Source organism: Theobroma cacao, chromosome 1 (genome assembly GCF_000208745.1).
Source record: "Theobroma cacao cultivar B97-61/B2 chromosome 1, Criollo_cocoa_genome_V2, whole genome shotgun sequence".
Classification (NCBI taxonomy): Eukaryota; Viridiplantae; Streptophyta; class Magnoliopsida; order Malvales; family Malvaceae; genus Theobroma; species Theobroma cacao.
Genome location: NC_030850.1, coordinates 26,537,288 through 26,545,615, shown reverse-complemented (window position 1 = coordinate 26,545,615; position 8,328 = coordinate 26,537,288).

Sequence of the window (8,328 nt, the reverse complement as noted above, 5' to 3'; positions counted from 1 at the left end):
CTTAACATTTATCTTAAGACTTACCTTACCTTCATATATGGCTAAAAAGCCTCATTTTTAAGCTGCTCTAACATAATACACATATGTTTAATCTTAAAAACTCATGCATCAATCAATTCAACAATAAATTAAGGCCTAACTAGTGACACTAGTATAATCCTTTTCCTACTTGTACACATTATTGATAACAGTATAACCCCCATTACCTTGGGATATAAGGTTAGCAATGGTATAGCCCCTATTACCTTGGGTCATACGATTGTCAAGAGTATAACTCCCAATTTGTTAGGGTTCTTAAGATATTCTTGATCAGAGTATATAGTGGAATTAAAAAATTTTTTATAACCCTATACCATATATCTCTTTAATTATAAACAATCTAAGCATAGTAACAAGGAATTTTCAATTTACCTCAAAAGCTTAAAGTCAAAATTGCTAGGTATCCTTACTTTTCAATCCTTCTTGCTTTACCAACAAATAGTTGTGTCAAACCTTAAGCAGCACAAATGTCCTACCTTTAACAATGATCCACACAACAACTAATAGAATATCTTCTCTGAGATAAGAAAGATCAAAAACTGAATCCATGTTAGTAAACTCTCTACTTGTTTTTCCTAAGTGTTTAACATCCTAATCTCAACACATGAGAAACTAGAAATCTCTTTTAAGGATTTCAAAAAGTTCTCTCTTAAAACTTTGCACAAAGGGCGACTAATGATCCTTTAAATAAAGAGGTAGAAAACTTGTAATCTAACTCTTAGATTAACTCCTAATCAAATTAGAATTTTCCTAATCCATTGGATTACATTGGGCTGTAAGTCTTCTTGGGCCATTAGTAGCTGATTAATCCATTAATTATTTAAATTAATTAAATAAAGCAAGGTTTATTTACCCTTAAAAAATCGACAGACATGTTGGAGAATACCATGCAACTTGTAGCAAAGTTCAATTTAAGTAGTATTGCAAGTATGATCCAATTGAGCATTCATAATGAAATTTGACAAGCCCAATGATTTTCCTCATGATTTTGACAAGCTTTCCAAGTGTCCTAAACAAGTCAACATCTCTTAAGTCCTCTTTGAGAAATCGCACATCATATGTGCATATCCAAAGATAGCTTGAATCTTATCCAAGCTTTATGGCATCTTTTGTGTGAGCTTAAGCCAGTTATTACATCACCATGTAATGCTCTAAGACTTAGTTTATTAATTACATTCAAATAAAATCCTTTATTTGAACTTCTTACAATAGCCTCAAGAACTCATTAATTGACCTTTTCAATTTTCTCTTTATGAAGTCTTTCAACTTCATCAATTAAATCCTATTTGATTGATTTCCAAATTAATTCTTGATAATCACCTTATGTGTGTGACCTATTAGGCTTCTAATCGTATTGGCGATAAGCATGAATTGGAATTTCAAACCTCATAAGGAACTAGATTAATCAAATCAAATTTGACCTCATCACTAATTCCCTAATTGGCCAATCATACTTATAGACTAAGATTGGCTTCTAACAAAGTATCATGGCCGCCCAAATGAAAGAAGAGTCATATGGTTTGACTTAAACTTTCGTGTCTAGTCTTACTAGAGTAATTCGATCCCCATCATCATGTATCTGGAATAGGTAAAGAGCATGATATAGTGTCTACTCTTGATGCCTTTTATATTTGCTATTAAGCCTTGATGTCGACTTTGGATGATACCTTAAGGAAACTCTTTTCCTTTCATCTTGTTTTGGCTAAAGACTTTATCAAGTCCATACAAGCTTAACCAGCAAGTAAGATACTTTCCTTTTAACAGTCTTCACTTGGAGTGATAATTTCTTTCTTAAGAATTCATATACCTCCATATGATTCATGTTATATCCAATGACATCCTTTTTTGGCATCCATGGTTAGGATTCATACAAATGGAATCAAAGCATAACACTCTTTATATAAGACAATGTTGATGTCTCAAGTCTAAGGATTACTTACACAACTAACACAAAAGAATTTAATCCATAGACACTTGAGTGAAATACCAAATCAAATTCTCATGACGGGTCTAGTTCAGTGAACTTGTTCTTACTTGAATAAGCACTCGCTTGTTTGTTTTAAGTCTCCCTATCTTATCAATCATATGAGATCAATTGCCCACTCATAATAAGGAACATAACATAAGTTGCCCTTTAAACTTTATTGATGCCCTGTCTTAGTAATACATTGGCTAGGAACATTTAGAATGCGAGCTTTAATGCATTAGAATCTCATAATTGTAATTCTTTACAATTTTTATGAAAAGTGCCAAATATCGAAGGGCTTTATCGAAATTAGTTTTATGATAACTTATTATCCATAAAACTTATTTGATGAAGTGAAACCTATTGAGGTTTTATGCATTTTTTTTATATATATCCCTTACTTAACCAAATGGCTCTAAGGCATATATTTACACCATTACCTTAGGTCAACTTTGGTGCACGTAGGGATGAAATCACCACAGCTCTCCTATTTACATAAACTATTGGTAATGGTATAGCCCCCATTACCTTAGGTCACACTTAGCAAAATTCTATATGTCTAACAATTCATAGTTATGTTCATTTTCAATTCTTCATAACCATTCAACATTATCATGTATATAACATCTTAAACATGTACTCATACTTATCTCATGTCGTATGTGGAAACATCATGTGACGACCCGGTACTCCCTTCAAGCCCGTGACATCCGCTGCGATGTCTCGATAGACATTCATCACTCGAAATGTCAACCGAAACCTCGCAAAGCTCTCGCCTCAGTTTTACATATCCCCTGTGAGCAATAGTTACTAAATATCATGTTTTAAGGGAATATAAATATTTTTAAATTAAAACAAACAAAAAAATAATTTCTATCACATAAGGGTATTTTGGTCATTTTTACCCAAAAAATTTGAAACCTGGCAAAAATACAGTATACGATCTAAAATATACATTGTTGATCTAAAAATAATTTTAGTAATCTAAATCATCCATTTAAAATGAAATTATGGCTAATCAAATTAAATAAAAATATTAAATAAAATATTTTATTTTCTTATAAAATAATATTTATAGAACTCTGTGTAAATAATTTTTATAGCGTAAAAGCAAAATAAATTCATAAATGCAGTGGCACACATAGCCAGGTATACAAAATATTCTACAATGACATGTGGGCCCCGATATAATCGAAAATATGCAAGACTGTAGACCTTCGATTTCTAAGGATGCAGATCCAAAAGCAATCCTCGACAAAATCAGCTGTCTACAGACTGTCCTGAGCTTGAAATTGGTGAAAAGAAGGGGTGAGTTTTTATAAACCCAGTGAGTAAGCAAAATTCATCTATAACATCTAAAGCCGAGTAAATAGAGACAGTTAAATTATCCCATCATAATATAATTCATAACATTCAAAACTCATTTCAATTCATATAAAACAATTACATTTCATCAAGAACAATCAGTAAGGCTTATGACTCTCTTAAAACTTGGCTCGTGCCAAAACTTGTACTCGTAGACACCTTGGCCCGGGCATCCAACCGAGTCTGTCAAGGTTATTAAAATGATATATTCACATAAAACATGTTTTTACGTTTAAAAACATAGTCGTTCCTTGGCGTTGGCTGAGTTTCACCTTCATGTGGTGGTTCGGCTTGAAGTGAACTCTAAATATACCTTAGGAGATACCCTCTACGCCTCTCATACTAAAATAAAATATAACGACGTTTACCGTGCCCCTCTAATAGGTTCATCCACAAAAACCCATCCACTACAGTAAGCTAATCAATTATCCCACCAAATCAATAAAAATTTCAGCAATATGACATGGCTAATATGATATTACCCAGCCTATGTCACGGCAAAACAAAACAGTTTATATATTCCGCACAAATCACAAATCTAGCCATTCATGCCATCATATTGTCATAAGCCACCAATTCAAACCATATATCAAAACATGAGTATATAGTCTCCACTTACTCAATTTCCAAAACCAGTATTCAATTTCAAAACAAGTTATAAAACTCATTTCATTTAACCAACACTTCAATTTTAAAACATAATAATTTACCATTTAAGCTCATTATTCTTTAAAACATAAAAACGAGTAGAAACAACTTTAGATAGTTAAGATGAAAGTCTGTTACTCACAATAGCGGGAGTTTGGAGTACTCCTATTCTTGATCCTCAAGTACAATATCTTTACCCTTATCAGAGGGTTCACCACCTATACATAATACACGACACGTAATTCAATATATTTGTACCAAACTGTTATAAAACTATTTCAGGCTTTATATGAATGCATGAAACTGAATGAGAATTGTCCGAATAATCACTTAAAGATGGTGTTCTACGTGGGTTCAATTATGATCGAACTGAATTTGTATTCTACCTAACTCGAACTATATACTGTTGAATTAACCAAAACATCCGATTCAACTTCAAATACATTCATTTCACTTCCAAAATTTTAAATACACCTAAGTACCTCAATGAACTTGATTTTCTCATTGTTGTTCAAATTGTTTACTAAAGGAACTATACGTTTCCATAACCGTTTCCAATATCCGACACCACAATTCGTCAAATATGAGCTAAATAACATGAGATATAACAAGATTCATCATATTAAAACATTCTAAGGTTCAATAACTCTCAAATAAATTCTAAAATCTCTATTCAAATTAGTTCGAGATTTTAATCGACTTAATTGTACCATTAAGTACAATACTGACTTTTAATGATTTTTCGAAGCATCCAAGTATGCAGACATGCTATCAAGTACATGAATGACATGACAAGTATATTATAGAGCTGGGCTTGACACATCATCACATACAAAATCACAAATCAACATACATCATGTGCTCATTTTCATATTGTGTAATACACTATCATCTCTTAAGCTCATGGGTGGGAATATCTTTCTCCACCTTAACATCAAATAGCATACACACAATCCATACATATCTCATTGAAGTGGTGATTTGGTTTAAAACCATTGAAAGGATTTGTCTCCCCTTGTTGAAAGCTAATATATAGTAGAATATTTACATATATATATATATATATATATATAAGTTCATAAACTCTTTCAAAACTTGGGATCAATCACAAACACGTTTTTCTTTTATAAAATAGCAATAAAAATCATATCATTCAAGTAACTCAACAAGTCTTGTTTTTTTGCTTTACATGTTACAATAGTTTGAAAGCAGTGCATTTACTCACTTTTTGGAATGTTTCAAACATTTCCTTGGCTTACGACGAGTGCTCAACGTCCCCAAAAATACTAACTTTTTCTATTGTGCCTAGCAACATTTAAACGAGTATTAATAAGGTTTTTAGCATTGTAAATTGTATTTTAACCATTTCTTGTGCGTAAATCTTTAACCAAACTTAGTTTAATCTTTCTTTAATTTGATGGTCTATATTTCTAACCACAACTATATTTCTAAGCATAACTTATTCTCAAAACTTGTTTTAGTTCATGGTAACATTACCTTGGTGAGCCATTATGCTGGAAAACACTTGAAACCTATCATTTAAGGTAAAAATTAAAACTTTAGAAATGAACAAAACCTTAAGAAGAAAATCCATAACCGTTGATGTTCGAAAATCATTTCCTTACCTCTAAAAATGTTGAAAACCAAGTCTAATGGCTGAAAATCAAGTTGCTCTTAAAGGAAAATGGATTTGAAGCTTAAAGGTGAGTTGAGAAAGTTGAGAAATCGAAAACAGAGGTGTTTAGTGGCTGGAAAAATGAGAAGATTGCTAGGTCTCGAAATTTAAACCTTATTTATAGTTTAAGAGGTGAAAAGATAAATTTACTCTTCATTTTCTGAAATTTTACGCTGAGGTATTGAGACCTTTGATAACTTTATTTCATAGAATTATTTTGTTACATTTTGAATATTAAATTAGGTAAGTTCTTGAGATTTAGGTTCAGGATTAGGTGTTTTTAGATTTTTTTCTTAATTTAGTTTAAATTATGTTGAGTTATTTTAATTTAAGTTGTTTTATTTTAGTTTTATGTTAAATTGCTTTATTTTAGTTTAGTATTGATTTAGTTTTATGCGTTTGTAGGTGTACAAATGAAAAGGCTTCAATTGGTGAAAAAAATACATGAATGGCTAGTGCTTCTCTCATACATGTTTCAGTATTTTGAGTATAATTCTCATTCTAAATGTTCAATTGACATGATTCTTGAGTCATTAGAAAGCTAAGAGATAGGACTACAACTTTCATGTTTACCAGTTTGTCCAATTCATCCCAGATCAAGTAGAAACTCACATCACAAGTACATTAAGTGTAGCAAATTGCATAGTGGAGACAACAGGTGTGGTGTTCGGCACCATGATGATATCTCAGGAAAAGCTTTTTTGAACTTTATAAAAATTAGATTTTTTGGAGGCTATTTAAAAGCACTTTTGAGGCAATTGAAAGGCATAATTAAACTAGGATTTCTCCAAAGAAAAAAAACCACCAAGCACTGAAGAAAGTGAAGAAAAACTTGGAAGATTGAAGATTGAAGACTTGACAATCTTTAATTTTCTTTTCTTCTTTGTTTCTTATTTGATTTTATTGAATTGTTATTTATAGTTAAATTTCTTTGGATTATGTTTTTATTATTAATTATGAACTAATTTTCTTTATCCAAGATTGCAATTGAACTCAACATGCAGTTTGGATTTTTAATTTTTTCTCTTCCTTATGAATAATGGAATACGAGTTTTTATTCTAATCTTATGTTTAATGCTTCTAATTTCCTGATCACCAATTAGATTCATTTTAAAACCTAAATGCAACTTAGAAAAGAGAGTTTAGTGTAAGCCATGGATGGAATAGCGTAAGTTTAAATTCAGTTAGTTGATTGGGTAATTTGATTTGCTTATAAGATAATAATATACCTATATGTCTTATGGAGCCAAGATTAAAGCTTGAGCTCAATGAGTTTTTCTTTAATTAAATTCTCATAAGAATATAGTGAATTGGTTAAGATAAATATTTTTATAAGAATATCGAAAGAGACTTATAAATAATTTGAGAACTCTAGGTTAGTAAGTCAATTCATTTAGTAAGTCAAAAAAGGGAGACAAAATTCAGATGAAGAATTGAGGAATATTATAATCTTAGGCTTGTTTATTGATTAATTTTTCTAGTTAAGTTTAGCTATTGTTTAGTTTTAGTTTTGCTTTTAGATAATCACTTTATTTCAGTACTTTGAATAAGATTATGTTGTGATAATTTTAATATTTAGCAAAAGTTGGTACAATTCTCTATGGGATTTGACACTATATTTACCATTATATTACTTGTTAACGATATGTGACTTGTGTGGTAAATCCAACAACAACCTTGGACCTAAATCTCAATACCTTCAAAGCATAATGGTTTTATTTTTGGGTTTTAGCTTGAAAGTCTTAAGACTTCTTGTGGAAGTCTCAATACCTATGCTCTAGGTAGTAAATCTCAAGACCTATGAGTGAAGTTTCAAGACTTCATTCTTTGCAAGCATGTATCGATACCTCTAAGCCATGTCTCGATACCTTTACTTCATAGTTGTGAGATTTTGACCTTTATAGACTCGTAGATAGAAGTAGATGCGATATTCCTGATAAGAGGTAATTTCGTCATTTCCTTAGTAAGCCCCTAATTACACGTTTGGTTAGCGGAATAGATAGGAATGGAATAGAATTGTTATTCTGTGAGAATAGAATAAAGTAGGAATAAAATAGAATAGTTATTACTTTGTTTGGTATTATGAATGGAATAGAGCAGGAATTGCTATTATGACTTATTGCAGTGTTTGGTTGGTAGAAATAAGATTGAAATAAGAAAGGAATAGGTGATAAAAAGACAAAAATACCCTTGACCATATTAACATTTATTTTCATAAAAAAATAAAATTATCATTATTATCATTTAAATACACATTTATCCCAAAAGACAATTATCCATCATAATTATATTTTCTCCAAATTACTAAAAATAATTATAATTTAGTCACATATTTTTATAAATAGATAATTATTTAAAAATATAATTTAATTATATTATATTTTATCCATCATAATCAATTAAATTTGTGTATAGATGTTTTTTTTTTAGCCAATTCTTCATATATTATGAATCATTTTCAAAATATTATTTAGAAAAATATTGGAGAAGAAATATTTGGGAAAAAATTGAAAATACTAGTAGAAATAGAAAATCATGTTTTTTGATATATTAAATAGAAAATCATATTTTTGAAATTAAAAAGATAGTCTTCCATTTTTTTCTAAAAAAAAAAAATAAGTTATGTCTTTTGATA